The 17,797-nt window shown below is 29.3% G+C and overlaps 1 long non-coding RNA gene across 1 annotated transcript; it reads right to left on the bottom strand.

Moving 5' to 3' along the window:
* Positions 1 to 3,369: 3,369 nt before the first annotated feature.
* On the bottom strand, positions 3,370 to 3,856 carry LOC107059282 (uncharacterized). Its single transcript, XR_001472576.1, has 2 exons — positions 3,736 to 3,856; positions 3,370 to 3,400 (listed from the first exon to the last, which is right to left on the bottom strand). It is a non-coding gene; the product is annotated as an uncharacterized lncRNA (long non-coding RNA).
* Between the last annotated feature and the right edge of the window lie 13,941 nt (positions 3,857 to 17,797).

Raw genomic sequence — 17,797 nt, 5'->3', positions numbered from 1 at the left:
CATTTTATATTTGTTTATATTATTATCATTATTATTATTATAAAAATCTAGATAACGGACAAAACAAATACCACTTAACTACTCTGCCATGTTTCTTTTAAAAATAGCACTACATGTTTTTTCAGTTTTTTTTTTCATTTTAAATTTTGTTATTTTTCTTTTTTTTTATCGGATTTTAAACTTAATTTAATAAATTTAATAATAATAATAATAATAATAATTATTATTATTATTATTATTATTAAATTTATTAAATTAAGTTTAAAATCCGATAAAAAAAAAAAGAAAAAAAACAAAATTTAAAATGAAAAAAAAAACTGAAAAAACATGTAGTACTATTTTTAAAAGAAACATGGCAGAGTAGTTAAGTGGTATTTGTTTTGTCCGTTATCTAGATTTTTATAATAATAATAATGATAATAATATAAACAAATATAAAATGTAAAAAAACGTAACAAACCGAATTACGACAGAATAGTTACTTTTTAAATTTGAATTTAAATTTAAAGTGGTTATCTAAAACTACTCTATCCATTATCTAGATTTTCAATATATACATAAATAAATTCAACTAAAAATTAATGGATCTATTCTTCAAATGTGTAATGTTATTTGTGTTTCAATTCTTCTTTCCTTCATCTTTTTCTTTGGGGGCGAATATGTATATTATTTGATGCCAGAAGAAAAATCGAATATATTTACAAAGGAATAAGTGAAAGTACAAGAAAGAAGAACAACAATATTTATATAAATCTTATAACACTTAATTTGTATAATTATTTTATAAAGTGGTTTATTCATTTAAATCAAGATATAAATATTATTTTTAAAAAATATTTGATTTATTCACATATATATATATAATCACACTTAGCGGTCATCTTTAATTTATATTTTTATTTTTAACTGATTATATATGCGGTAAAATTAAATGATAAATTTTTTAAAATATTTTCAGTTTTGAAAGAAAAAACAGGAATACAATATTATGGGCCAAAATTAAACTAAAAAGATGAAAAATGAAATTACCAGGATAATGATATGATGAAATGAATAAAGACGTGCATATTACCAAAATAATTATACACTACTCAAATTTTTAAATCACGTGATAACGTATTATTTATTATTAGATTCCCTTCAAAAGCAAGGTAATTAATAATATTGATTTTCTATTGTTCCTTTATTTTTAAAGTACGTCTATAATAATAATAATAAAAATTGAGTCATATCTTTTTATTTAGTTCTTCTATTCTAATATATATATATATAACATGACTAAAATATACATTTTGAGACAATCTATCTAATTATTGTATTTTAGCATTTCGTATCCATTACTCATTTAATTCTGTATTAAATAATTTATATAACATTTGATGCTCTTAACAAATTTGTTCATAATTTTCGGGGTACATAGCATTATGGTTGTCAATGAAAAATTATTTTGTTGTTGTATGGACATGAAAATTACAAATATACCATTCAAGTATTTAATATGTGTTAAGAAGTGATGAGAAACTTCCTATGTTAATCGCCATAACAATTACGCAAGAGTAACTCATGAATGAAAATGTGGCACCCATTAAAGAGCGTAGAGATTCGAGTCCTCTTCAAGGCATAATATTGAGAAATACTAATTTAAAATAATTTTTTCATATAGACAAATGTATAATATATGTTCGAGAATAATATACAACATAATTATTTTCTTTTATATTATCCGCGCATCGCGCGGATACGTATAATAATAATATTAATTATTATTATTATTATTATTTTCACTATGTCAAGAATTTGATTATTGTAGACCATTATAGCAAATTAGGACTTTTTTTATACAATGTGTCGTTTCCAAGAGCATTATAATTAATTGTTTTTAAAATATTTAAATTTGTAAAACTAATTTGCCTATTTTCTCAAGCACATACCCTATCCTCCAATTGCAAATCAGATTATCTCTAAAAATGAATGCATTTAAAATTAATATTTTATTACTAAGTATAACAGGTTTAAAACATCTATAAATTAATTGATAAGTAAAGATTAGTTCAACTACACTTCTTTTTATAGATAAGGTGGTTTTGTAACTTGTCACAACCCAAATCCGGATGTGATGGCACGTGTCCATTTCCCACCGGACATGTCAGCCTAACCCAACCACAACGATAGAGAAGTAGAAATACGAGAATAAAAGATAATAAAATAAGCGGAAGACTTTAATTAAGACTCAACACTACCCAGAATTTGGTTGTCACATGTACAAACCTCTAAATACAGAATTCGAATAAAAATATACAAGTCTCAGAGTATAGTTCTCAAATAGAACAAAACTGAAAGTAAAGATAACTCAAGGGCACGTCTGGAATGAACCGCTACCTCTCGAGTATGTCTCGAAGCTCAATCTGCTAAAGAAAATACTAAGCCGAATCTGAGAGAGCTGTCAACCTACACAATTGTGTAGAAGCAAGGGTGAGTACCGAAAACCACAGGTACTCGCAAGTAAATCTAAACTAAGCAAAACTAGCAGCTACAAACAACTCCTTTCAATTCCAACCGAACCACCGAAACTTCAACCTAGCAGCAAACCAACCAACCTATACTAAACGGATCATATTTAACAGCCAGAACCAACAATATATCCTCATCAACCTCAGATCAACAAATAAGAGCAAGTAGATCAAATTCCACATAAGAAGGGTAAACCGATACAATCCACACATCACAGACAAAGATAAGGCAAATGCGATGCAAAATGCAATAATGATGTCATGTAGTCGTGATGCATGTCTGTCCTACGATACACATCTGTTGACGTAATCAGTCCGCGCTGAATACTCAAATCAGAACCCATGGGGGCCACACATGGACCATGTATCACCGCCGGAACCAGATCCCATCGGCATCCAAATCGCTAGCCGGAGCTAGTCTCAACTGTGTCTCATATCCATCCATCCTCATATCAGTGTCTCAGAACTCATGCAACAGATAGTTCACACATGGGATGAATAATGAATATGCACACGTCATCAATCACAATCATATCACGATCACATCATAGTATTACACATCATCTGTCTCAACATCAATGTATGTATCAATCATAGCCTACTCATGCTCTTCTATCCCCTCAATATCAGTTATCACATGACTTATTCAACAAATTCAAGTCACATATAACACATTTAGCTCGTTTTATTCCCCATCTTTCATTTACAACAATTTCAATCAACAAATAAAACCCATCCTCAATCCCCATTACTCCCCAACACAATTAGGAAAGTAGTCATGCGTAGTCTAAGAGTTTAACAAAGTTTAGAAGTCACTTGCCTCAAAACACTTCAACTAGTAACTCAAATTTGAGTTTTACCCTTCCGAGCACGCTCCAAATCACCACAATCTATTCATAAATGGAATTCCACAATAAATACGAATCTAACAACACCAATATCGTGAAATTTGGAGAAAAAGGGTAAAATGGCCAAAAAATCTCGTTCCGTAAAATATTCTCGAAATTTGGAAATTTTTAGTGAAAAATGTTCCCCAAGAAATTTAGAATCCAATAGTGAAAACCGTTTCGAAAAAGGAGTTGAAATGAGTTCACAAACTCAAATTTTCTATTAAATTCGGATTAGGCAAAAAAACCCCAAATTTTACAGTTGAGATCTGAAATTTTGATGTTAAAATCCATAAATAATCGATGGAAATCAAAGATATAAGTTGGAAATAACTTACCCAATGAATTCCTTGCGAAAACCCACTTGAAATCACCTATTTTCGAGCTCTCAAAGTCTAAAAATGGAGAAATGGGTATTTTTCAAGTTAGGGGAAAATGGCTACTGGTTTTGGCTTTAAAAAAGAAAGAAACAACTGATGTTGCAGCTTTAAAAAACCACAGCAGCTGAAACAACATATAACACCAAAGTTTAAGTCCCCGTTGGACCCTCGGGATTCGTTCGGAATCTCGTGCACACAAACTAAATATGTACCCCCACTAAATTCGACGTTCCGGACTCAATGGAACCGTCGGAATTTGAATTCGAGGACTCCTTGACCCGAAATTCAATAAGATGCCAAGAAACTAGTTTAACGCCAAAAAAATCAAAACTCAAACAGAGCGTCTAAAAATTCAACCAAGACTCATTCTAGACTTAGAATCGCCTCCCGAAACCAACGGTACTCTCGGAATTTCAATCTGAGCCTAATGAACCCTTTAGTTGCCACAATTTGCTGAAATAGTGTCAAAGCATCCAAGAAGCTTAAAAGCTCACCCAAAACTCATTTGGCACTTCCCGAACACAAACCAAATATGCTACTAGCTTGAAAATGACATTTCGGACTCGATGAAATCATTGGAATTTGAATTCGAGGTCTCCTTGATCCGGTATCCGATAAGGCGTCAAGAAACTAACTTTAGGCTCAAAAACTTGAAATGCACTCGGAGCCTCTAAAAATTTAACCAAGACTCATTCTAGACTTAGAATCACCCCCTGAATCCAACGGTGCCCTCGGAATTCCATTTCGAGCACCGGAACCTCGTTTGTTGACCAAAGTCAACTCTTGATCAAAATTTCACAATTTTTGCAACTTAGGACCTCAAATCTTCGTTTTAACTCCAAATTCGACTCCGTAAATTCTCATAGACCCGTTTCGACATTCTAAAACCGCTGGAATCGACGAAAATCCGATTCGAGTCTCGAAACTCCAAATGACTCGAAATAGCACTCTTAACCAAACTTTAACTCTTAAAAACTCAACTTTCCAAAAACTCAACTTTTCATCAATTTTCCTTCAAACCAACTTCGAAAATACAACAATTAGGACTCGGGGCAACTATCGGGAGGGGTAAAACGGTCATTTTATGAAAATTTCCAAAAAATGACCTTTAGGGTCATTACATAACTATCCTTTTAATCTCAACATTAAAGGTTTTTCTTTAAAAAATCTATGTAGAAATTACATTGTGGACAAAATTCTAATAATCCATGAGAAATATGATAAGTATTTTATTAGTTTAAAATAACAATTGATTTTATGCATCTTTATATTTAAAACAATGTTCCAAAAAAAAGAGAAAATAATACTAAGTAAAACATATATATAATATATATACGCTCAATAATAATTCATATTAGTCATTGTTAAATTAAAAAAATATTCATTTTAAAATATCTGTGCAACGCGCAGGCACGTATACTAGTTATAAGATAAAAGTAATACTATATAAGAAAATACATTTTACTAAATGATGCAAATTTACATTTTACTAAATGAAACATTTTACTCATCAGACATCTTGAAATATTACTTCATTTTATGGAAACGATAAAAAAAAATGTACTTAAATGATGCAAAATTACTTCTTTTTTTAATCAAAGTATTAATCACAGAAATATTTTTTTTATTAAATATTAACAAATTACATTTTTGTTTACTTTCACATTGTGTAATAACATTATTAACCCTTTTTCTTTCATTTTATTTCAAAATTTTAAATTTAGAGTTGTTCTTGTCATACTTTTTGCAATGAATATATAAAATTCAAAACATAATTTTTCCAAATGCAATTTATACCACTATTTTTTAAAAACTAACATAATCACCATAATTGACATATTTATTTGAAATATATCAGTAACTTTAGCTTAAAAATATAATTTCTTAGAATAAATAATCATATAATTTTATAAATTAAATCTCATATATGAACCACTATATACTATGATAAATATATATATTCTTACTTTATTTAACAATTTTAGTTTAAATTTAAAAATGAATAATTCTCATAATTAAACAGAGCGTTACATTAGTTAGATTATTGAAGAAAGAATTAGTAAACATTTTAAGATATTATTCATTTTGAGGAAAATGATCAAAACTGTTTTTAAATGATGCAAATTTACTTCAGTTTAGATCAAACTTCTAACTATAAAGATATTTTTAGATCAGAAATTTACTAAGTACATCTTTATTTTAATAAAGATATTTTTAGATCAGAAATTTACTAAGTACATCTTTATTTTATTTCACATAGTTCAAGAATATTGTTAACATTTTCCCTTTTTTAAAGTTGGAGTTGTCTTTGTCATAGTTTTTGCAAAAAACATTTAAAATTTGAACGTACTTTTTCAAATACAATTTATTTGCCTTATAAAAAAAGTAAATGCTCTAATATGTCGTTTATCTTTGAGCAGAAGTTTATTTATGTCATCTATTAAAAGTTTAACTGATCTATGATATTTCCGTTTGAGAAAAGGTTCAGTCATGCCATTATTTGTTAACCTGAAATGTCATAGATGAGTCAAACTTTTAACAAATGGTGTAGATGAACTTTTTCTCAAAGTTCAATGACATATTTGAGTCTTTTCCTGCTTAGAAAACTAAATTTAATTAACGACATGACCAAATCATAATTGATCATGTGTAAAAAAATGATTTTGCAAAATCAGAATTGTTTTCAGTTAACAAATAATTCGGATAGATGACCCTTTTCTCAAATAGAAATGTCATAGATAAGCCATATTTTTAACAAATGACGACATAAATAAGTTTTTTCTCAAAGTTCAATGACATATTTGAATTTTTCCCCTATAAAAACTAAAATAATTACCCTATTTGACTAATTTACCTGGAACATACCAACAACTTTACTCTAAAAGAGCAATATGTCAAATTAAATAGTAACATAATCTTATAAAATATATTTCATATACAAGTTACTACATACTATAACAAATATATTTTTATTTTTAAAAAAAAATCATAGCTAAACGAAGTCTTATATTGAAGCGGGATTTTTGGAAAGAGAAGAAAGATGAATTACCTTGGCAACACCAATAGCTCTTGACCACCACCAGCTCATGTTTTGCAATGAAATTCAATCTCGATGATGATAATGATGGTTGAAGGAAAATTTGGGAATTGGTGGGATTATATGTAGACATGAGAAAGAACCATTTATTGGATATGCATTTAAATATTTCACCTTAGAAATAAAACTCCCCTTCCCTACTTATAGCTTTTTCATTTTCAGTACTCAATTTTAAAATCACTGATTAAAGATAGAAGTAAAGACTAATCAATGAGTTAATTGTCTAGATGATCACTCATGTTTGAAAAAAATGCCTATTAAAATATTCTCTCTGTTTAAAAAAGAATGACATACTGTTCTTTTTAATTATGTTTCAAAAAAAATGACTTCTTTTATTTTTTGGTAACGTTTTAATTTTAGCTTTCCACGTGGCATGTTTAAGGCCACAACACTAAAGGACAATTTTGTGTACTTTTGACATAATTTTAATTTAAGACCACATGATTCAAATGTCTTCTTTATTTTCTTAAATTTTGTGTCAAGTCAAACTAGATCACTCTTTGTGAAACGGAGGGAGTAATATCATACATCTATTACTATTTTCTTCAAAATTTACGTATACAATTAAAAGAAAAAAAGGCCTCCCTTATTTGACATTTCATGTTACCTTTTATTTTTGATAATATATTAGCTTAACCTATCAACTTATCTTATTCAACCATAATTTAGTTTCGTTAAAAAATAATACAAAGAAGCAAACTTTTTTCTACACTACTCTAGGGTTCTTAGGGTCGAAGCATCCAAATATTTTATATTTCTTGTAGAGGTATAACATTAATTGATATTAATGGATAATTAAACATATAGAAAAAATCTACATACTTCCACTAGTCCACATAACCCTTTTTTTAAAAATCTTTTTCTCAATTACATATATCCAATAGAGCTGGAAAAAAATTCCTCACGATCAAAGAGGAAGGTAGAAGCTCGGGTACGAGCTAGAAGTCCGAGTATGAATTAGAAGCAAATGATCTATCAATTTAGAATTTAATTATTAACTCTTAAGATCATCGTTACTGTATAATTTAAACCCATAAATTAAAATTATAAACTCAACTGCACAAACTATCATACACAAATAATATATATATATATATATATATATAAACATTTTATTTTTATTTTTTTTAAAGAAAAAACAGAGTTATGTGTACTAGTAGACGTATCTAGAATTTTTCTTTATATTTAATTTTTCATCAACATCATTAATGCTGCCTATGCAAGAAATTTAAAATATTTGAATGGTTCAACCCTCAAAACCATAGAGTAGGGTAGAAAAAAGTCTGCGTCTTTGTATTATTATTTTTAAACCAGATTTTAAATATGGTTGAATTAAATGAGTTGATGGGTTAAATAAATGTATTTTTATTTAAAAAGAATGTTAATTGTGACATAGCATGCCAAAAAGAGAGACATTTTTATTATGTACTAGATAATTTTTGGTCGTGCGCGCACGAGTTCAATATTATTTAAGTAATATTAACCACACTCCATGACTCAAGTGTGTTATTAGAAATTGTAATGGCATAGTAATTTCGTTGTTCCCTCAAAATGAGAAAGAGGTTGCAGTAACTATGAGAATATCTGACATGAGTATACATATGAATGATTTTCTAGTCTTGATGTGTATAGCTCCACAAAGCTTCTTGAAGGTCTTCCTCCTCAACAGTTGTGATCACTGCGATTCTTGTATAACTGATATCTGTTAGAGCTATAATAGCATTTAGATATGCCATTCAACCATTAATTTTTTTTTAACTTCACTTTCGATCATTGAAGCTCACAGATAAAAAGAGATGAAAATGGATCAATTTTTATGCTAAACTTGTCTATATACTTGCGCTCCAATTATTCACAAAACATAAAAAACAACTCCAATTTATATTCACGACCAAACACAATTCCAATTTTCAAATATTATTTTTCACTTTGAAATTAAAAATTGTTTTTTTCCCCTCAAATTTCACAATGAAACATGACCAAATACCCAATAACATTCTAAACAATGTTGCTTGTACCAACTCCTCTATATGAGGATCTTGAATTAACAACATAATGAGGACTTATGGCCTTCTGTTCTCTGTTTGGAAGATCCTCTAATTCCTTTTTCGCCATATGAACTCCCGCAGCTAATGTCATTCTAAAAACTTCAGCATGTAAACTCCGGACTTTTAAGTTTGTAATTGCCTAATTCATCCCAGTTCCATCCTTGAGCTTGTCTATGAATCTGCAGTTATATTAGTATGGTATTCCAAACTTGCGCTAAATAAGGGGACATAAAGAAGAGATGTTCAGCATACTCATTATCTTTGTTGCATAGTGCACACTTCTCATCCTCTAAACGTCCTCATTTGGCTAACCTTCCCTTTGTAAACAGCATGCTACAAACAGTGAGATATATGATAAGTTGACCATTTAGGAGGGCCTATTTTATTGCAAATCAGCCTTATCCAATCAACCTTCTGGTAAGCTCTTTTTAGTTGAAGAGTTTGCTGATAGTGAACTTATTTGAGCTTAGTACATCCCTTTCTTACCAACCAACTTCCTCAAAGTATTTGTGAACTTCGATGATAACAGATAAAAGTATCCAGCGAAAAGAATCAGCCTCAAACAGTTCATTAATTTTGGAAACACTATGATACTATTCTTTTTGTCCCCCATCAGAATTTTAAATTTGATGAATTTCAATGATTAGCTATTGATCCATCAAGATATTCGACTAAAAATTTCAAATGCAGCTCAAAAGACTGAACCATTCTGATCTACATATCCATCAGCTAATGAAACAACTCAGACTCCAAAAATATCAATTTTCATAAGGAAAAATTACTTATATACACATCATTAGTTTACTTATTTTCTATTATTCCCTTCTTTTTAAAAATATTACTAAAATCCTCTTTTTTACTCCTTAAACCCAATTCCTGGATACATAACTCCTCTTCTTTTTAAAAATATTACTAAAATCCCCTTTTTTACTCCTTAAACCCAATTCCCGGATACATAACTCCATATCTCCTAACCCACGTTTCTCTCCCCAATTTTTCTCTTCTGAAATCACGCCATATTCTCTCCTATGATCTTATCATTCTAATTTTGAATTTGAATTTCATGATAGTTCTCTCTCCAGTCAAAGAATTTCTCATTCCTTCTAGGTATTGTTTCAATTTCATTACTTTCGCTCATAGTTGTTAGTTTTTTTTTAATTCAAAATTCTGATACATTTATGGAGGATCCTCCTTCATTCAGTTTAGGTATTACCCAGATAATGCCATCCAACACTAATCGTGTTTATGACAATGAAGATCTAGGTTGGGCTGAGAATAGATCGAAAAAATTGCATGATCCCCTAGTCATGGCCAACGTGAGTATCGAGAAGGTGAAGAAGGATGTGCCTTCTTCTTCAAAAGCAAAGATTGGGAAAACCCCTAAAAAAAAAGGGGGTAGAAAAGTATCATCCTCAATTTCTCGTCCGAATCTATTCGAGGTAATGAGCTCTGATCTATTTCTGCGTTTTTTTGTTGCTCAATCTTTGAATCAATTAGTGATTTGAATTTATGAACATTATTGAGAGATTAATGTTATCATATTGTGATGTATCAACATGCAATTTACAATTTGATTCAAAACCCTTCTTTTAACTGACACAAAAATTTGACAATTTTTCTTCTCAATGTATCAAGTTATAAATATATTTGTAACAGGTTGGATTATGTATCACTCTCAACTAATGACATACATTGTGTTGTAATATGCTTATTTAAGTATCAATCTTGACTTATCATATATAATACATAAATGACATTATTAAGGTTTATTGTGTATTATATACAAATATTAATATTATGTATCAGATATAAATATAATAATCATTATAAGTTCAACTGTATATTATTCTGCATGTATCGTGTTTATATTATTTTATGTCTTTAACTGTTGTTCATTTGTCTCATTATAGTCTGTGAAATACAAGATAAAACAAATTCCTACACACTCCTTGAGGTTTGGTTCAACATACAACAAAGTGTTTATTGGAACCAAAGCACCCTTTTCTTGTTGAATATGTACAAGACATTATTCATCAAGGAAGCGACACACTGTAAATTTTATAAAGTTTTATTTTAAAGTATATGTTCAATTCGTTTTTTTAATGTATCTTCTGCATTTGTAGGGATTGTGGATTGTTTGTGGCCACGTTTGCTAAATTCCTTACCGATGAAATCCCAATACAATCCAATGCTTTCCGATCTGATTATCACCGCACAAGATACGCAACCTTGCTATGGAAATACGGCAGTCAAAAAACCGAAGCAGGATATGTTAGTCATGATAATGACGATCCATCAAAGCCTAGGCGTTATTTCACACCACCAGATCATGATGCCTTAGTTAATCTGGAATAGTTATTGTGTATCAATGGATACACAGTGTTTTTTAGTTAGTACTCTTTTCAAGATACATTAACTAAGTGTTGGAGTGTTTCTCCAAAAACTTGTTTTGTTTGACTTTTAATGTCAATATATTTTGTTCCTTTAATCTCAGAATGTATGTTGGTCTTCATTTACAAATTTCTATAATTAAACAGTGTAATTAAATCAACATCAATCAGAAATGCACATAAATTTGATTTAAACTTTTATTTCCTAACAGTAACAATTCAATATATTGTGTCAAAAACATATAAAACCACAATTGAAATGTATATTACGGTTATAGTGGAAAACTTATTAAATTGAAAATTATAAAAGTGAAACAAAATTGTATTCTTAAAAGGTCTATTAAAAAGTTGTAATCAATAGATATATTTTGTTCATTTAATGTTTATAACACAATTTTTTGATAATGTATATGATACAATAGTTGTAATAAATAATAATATATATGATACATGTTTTCATAGTTATTGTGATAAATACAGTGATGAGTAACTTAATGGTATAATTTATGTATCATATAAGTACTCAGATACAATAGCTTATTTAAAATAGATAGGTTATTTATGATTTAATGAATATGCTACATTAATTATTATGTATATGATACATTACACATACTCTACATAATACATTAGATTTTCCACATAATGTATATGATACAAACACACCTAAATATTTGTATATCAGAGATAACATTTGCACACAAATCATAACAATTTATTGAATTAAACAACATAAGTCATAAATAAACGTACCAAAATAACATTAAACACAAAAATCATAACAAATTCTTAATTGTATCAGCAAAACTCATAAATATTGAATCAAAATAACCAAAATAAACAGTAAACTTTATTCATGATAAAAATAAAAGTGATAATGGATTAATTCAAAAATTATTCAACAAAAACATAAATGTCTTATAAAAATAACACTTTCACTCTTCTTTTGGGAAGAAAGTACAAGTTCTTTTGTTGTGACCTTCTTGTCCACAACGTCCACAACAGTTTATGTTTACTGTTATCTTTTCATCTGCATTTTTTTTCTTCTTTTCCTTGGTCTTCCAGCCAATCTTTTGTATCTGGGTGGCCACACAATTTCATCTATAACATTGCTAGGAACCGACCAATCTTCTTTATCTGGCATTGGAATCACTGGAACCTCATATGTTTTTGCTAATGCATCAGGCTTGTAGTAATCAGAGCAATAAGGATGCATATCTGTGACATTTTTGTCCTTTAAAACAACAACTGCATGTGCGCAAGGTATTTCGTCTAGTTGAAATTTGTAGAATTCTCTAATATCATCAATTATATCTTTCGGAGTATGAATTCGTTTATGGTTGATCAATTTAGGAGCAGTCACACCACTAACAAACCCAACCATTGCTTGGACTTTGGTTAGTATCCTATCCCACATTGGACATGTATGTTCACTATTAAAGTATCTAACTTTGAAAAGATTAGAGTTTTTCCTGCATGAAGCCTTCATAGACCAACCACATTCATCCGAAAAGCACACCAACACATAGTCGTACAATTTTTTTCATCATATTAATACATATAACAATTATATTTTATAAGACATTAATGTATCAACATTATTAACTACCATAACAAATAATATCACGATACATTTAAATTTCTAATTTATTTTAGATACATTACGCACACATAAAAGTTAAAAAATGAATCTGATACTTTTGAACCTCATAGAGCACGTTCTTTAGATGCACCTCATTTTTACACACTTCCGGCATGTATCATATATTAAACAAAAAAAATACAAAAAATCAAAAGCACCATAACACAAATTCTAAAAATAATAATGTATCACACAAATTATGAATTTAAATGTATCATTAAGCAAAAACCCCATAGAGCACGTATCAATGCAGATAAATAAACACATACCTTTGCAGATAAATAAATGCATACTTTTGTCTATCATATCTTTTTACTTTGCAATTGAAGTGGTGCTTTATTTTATATTTGTCCATCACATCTATCAGTGTTGCTTTATCCTTATACAATTGACCTGCCTTCACATCTATACTGTTTGAATCAATTATGTAATTTGAAACTTCTAATTCTGGAATATAATCTGAATCACAAATTCTTGATTCAACCGCTGCAAGAGCTTCTGTATCCCTTGTTGTACCTTCGACACACGTAATCTCTCCTCATGTTCCATCAAAGCTATGTATCTCACCACCAATTTTATCTGTTTTTATCAATACATAATGGATACATTGCAAAATCAGGCTCACTTTTTTTCACTTCTAAATATAGTCTAACACCCATGTCGTTCTTAATTTTCATCGGAGATGAATTACCTTCTACGATGTATCGGATTTCAATATTTTTTCTTACCTCATCGATCTCTAACTCGGCTGAAATGGCTGCTTTGATATTCAAAAATGAAATTGATTGTCCAACAACAATTCCGTCACTTTTGTAACCTTCATAATTAACTTCGCTCGCCCAAATTCCTGAATGCTTCAACAAAATAGATATATTCATCATGTATCGAGTTTCTTTTTGAAATTATGAATTTTTCAACCGGGTGTTCAAAAATCGTCTTCAATGGAGAAGATGAAATTTTGAAATTTGAAATCGTGAAACTGTCCCCTATTAGGATATGGAATGATTATGATCAGTTAGGCGTTAATCTAGGAAATTAATATAACAATAATAAATTTCACGTTATTTGTTCCTTTTTTAGCGCAACAACATTCTCTTACAATGTATCTTTTATAATGTATCTGCATGGTACCTATGTATCCGGCTGCATCAATTTTCAAGGGATTTTTGTAATATTGGAATTATTAGGGAGAGAATGTAATATAGATCTTAGACTATGGAATTCCTTTAATTTTTACTTTTCATAATCTATAATATTTACCATCAAAACAACTTAGGCTCCAATAATTTGAAGGAACAACTAACCAGAAAGGCAAATCAACAACCTAGGTAGAACAATCTGGGAAAGACAATAACAATGTGCGTTCTTTAATTTAAGAGCTTATTTCCGTCCCTGGGCTTCTTCTCTGCGAGAGATTCTAAAATAGAGCTCACATTCTTCAATCTTTCTTGCTGAATCTCCCTCAGGGACCTGTAAACACCATCTATTATATTGAAGTTTAGTTCGTTTTTAATTTTTTTTTGTGATGGATCTGATCAGGCATATAATCCTGCATCCGCATCAAATACACCATGCATGTCAGCAATACACTATGTCAGTACATATTCAAAATTTTACCAACCAATATAGAACTATATTAAGCCTATCAATTGAAGGTTTAAAGACATAATACGTTCACCATGAACTTGTGTAGTTAGAAATACAAATCAATCTCCCTTAATTTGTATTTTGATTCTTAAGTAGTAGAATCTAGAATGTTACTCTTGAAGAGAGTTTTGACTTGAATTAGAGGTTAGAAAAGCCCTAATTTGGATAGAATGACCAGGGAATTGATCTAGAGTTAGAATTAAGTTATAATTTCGGTTTAATTAGGTCATTATTCATTGGTTGCTTGCATTTTATATAGTTTTAGACCAAGAACAAGTAAAGGCATTATGCACTACAACAAATTCGATTATCAGGGACAAATAATTTCGTCACTTAAAAATCATATTTCGTCACTAAATATCTTGTGAGACGAAAAATAATTCGTCAATCAGTCGTCCCTAAATATGTGTCGCTAAAAGTATACAGAGACGATTTAGTGCTTCATCGCTAAAAGTATTAGATTAACTACAAAAAGAAAAATCGTCCCAAATACTTAAACATTTGTGACAAATTTATTTGTCATAAAAAGTATATTTTTTTGTAGTTAATAGTATGCTTTGTCACTAAAAAGGTTATTACTACCGACAAAATTATGTCTTCACTAATTATTTTACTTCAATCAGTGACGACATCAATTGTCTCTAAAGTTATATCTATTTCGTAGTTGAACAAAATCTAATTTCGTCACTAATGACTATATTTTATATATAAAAAATATTTTGTTCTTAAATGTATTAGTTAGGGACACATTTATTATTATAAAAAGGTTAATTTTCCTATTATCTCATCTCACATCTCAATTTTTTTAACCCCTTCCCCCCATGAGCTCCCACATATTATGCTTTCTTGGGGACTCGAACTCACAACCTTAAGGTTGGAAGTGAGGAGTGCTTACCATCTGATCAACTCTCTTTTGTCTTTCATTTTTATTTTATTTTTAACTTCATTCATTTCTTTCAAATTTAACTTCCGTAGAAATAATATATTATATGATTATTTATACACATACACAAATGCATGAAATTTACCATCCAAAAATTCATTCAAATGTAGATTATATTTTAATAAAACAATATATTTTTAAAAATATCTTTAAATATATTCAGTACGATTCTGTCATTTTATTTATTTATTTTTATAAATTTTAAAAAATATTCAGTACAATTATAAATTTATATAAAATTTAACTTTCGATTTTATTTTAAAAAAATGAATAATCGATTCAATTCGATCAGTAAATCAATTGTTTTGAAAAAAAATATCTATACCCATAACTACAGTACTTCATCATAATATATTTGAAATCCTAGTTGGTTCATTTCTTTCATTTGTGCTTTCATTTTTTAGTTTATTTCGATTTTCACACAGATGGAAAAAGTTAATAGAAATTCATGAAATATTTCGCACCTTTGCAAAGTCTAAGTTTGTAAGTCGATGTTATCTCTGTATAGTTGCTCTACGTACGTATGTGGAATTACTATTAAATATGTACATATTTTTAGACAGAAGCAAATATATCGACTTACTCTATGCAGTTTACCAATCACAAATCAATAGACACACACAAAAATTAGCACCAAGACTTGAGAAATTATTTCTTCTATCGTCTTTATCGATGAAAGTGTATCAAATAAAAAATAAAAGTGTTAAACCAACAAATATTAGAGATCTAGTGGTACAACCGTACCCCACTCATGGTACTTATAACCTGGATTGTATTTTTCAAATGATGCATTTTATAATTGCGTAATTTAAAAAAATTGATTAATTGAACTTTTGAACTTTTTCATTTTTACAAAATTGTCTGAATTCGTTGGTTTGAATATTTTCCCTCGCCAATTAACGAATGGACTCTGTCTATTTCTTATGAAGCACTTGTATTATACTTTTTGTAAGTTGTCACTTGTAATTATGAACAATTGTAGCAAAAAAATTGTATTTAGCTATGATTTTTTTCATAGCAAATAGTTGAATTATTCACTACAAATTTTAAGTCGTCGCTATTTAACACCTTACATATTTTGTGACAATTTCTTTTTTTGTCACTAAATCACAGATTGATTAGAGACAATAAAATCTTTGTCGCCAATTATTTATATTATTAGTGACGAAAATAAAGGACATAATTAAATCTAAATTTTTATAGCTAAAACTTATAATATTTAACTATAAACTCTCATTTGTCTATATTGTAACAACATATTTTTTTAGATGAATTTTTTTTGTGACCAAAAATTAATAAATTTCAAGACAAAAAATAATTTGTCATGAATTAGATACATTATTAGTGACAAAATAATGTGTCACCGATAACTTTAAATTCGTGACTAACACTACTTAACAAATGGCGCCAATTAATTTTTTGGTGGGAAACTTTAGTGGACAAAACTTTGCTATGAATTTTTAAGTTTCGTCACTAAAAGTGTGTGTCTAATATATTTAAGCACGAAAAGAAATTTTTGTCACTAAAAGCGAACAATTAATGACAAATTTCATGTCGTAGCTAATAATTTTGTAGCTATATATCATATTTATTGTAGTGATGGAAGGGAAAAGCTCAAGTTCTTTAGAGTAATCAGGCTTGTTTCGAGGTAGGAGATGATTTATTTATTTTCCAAGGTATGTAATGTGTGCATGTTAGTTGATTTGTAGTATTATTTGTGTTATGCATGTGGGGAAAACTAGAAGGCTAATGTGAAATAATTTCATGTGATAATCTTATGCAATGAACTTGTTTATTTACTTGTGGTTTCAAGTTGGTTGTTCATTGTGATTATGCTTGTGCATGATGTTTGTGATTGATGGTTAGCTCGGGTAACATGCTAGTACATGATACTAACGATTGGCTCGGATACCATGCATGGTATGAAATTCTAACAATGGTTGGCTCAGATACCATGCCAGTACACTAACTGATTGTGTGTGCGTTATATGAGAGGACCGGATAACTGCATTTTGTGATCATGTAGGACATGTTTCATGTATTGGTTAAGTCAAGGTTGGTGATTAATTGGGAGTTTGTATTATGTTTTGGTTGTTGGTATATGTGTTGGTCTGCGTTACTGTTTTATAGTTACTTCTTTACATTCATGTTTTGGAACTGACTATATGGTACTACCATTACATGGTGTTTGTGTACAGATATTGCACTTGATCTTTCTTTGTGCAATACAAGATATATTCAGGTGGCTGCTTT

Source organism: Solanum tuberosum, unplaced genomic scaffold, assembly GCF_000226075.1.
Source record: "Solanum tuberosum cultivar DM 1-3 516 R44 unplaced genomic scaffold, SolTub_3.0 scf01112, whole genome shotgun sequence".
In the NCBI taxonomy this organism is placed as follows: Eukaryota; Viridiplantae; Streptophyta; class Magnoliopsida; order Solanales; family Solanaceae; genus Solanum; species Solanum tuberosum.
The sequence above is the reverse complement of the archived record's forward strand: the minus strand, read 5'-3'. Positions and strand labels throughout refer to the sequence as shown.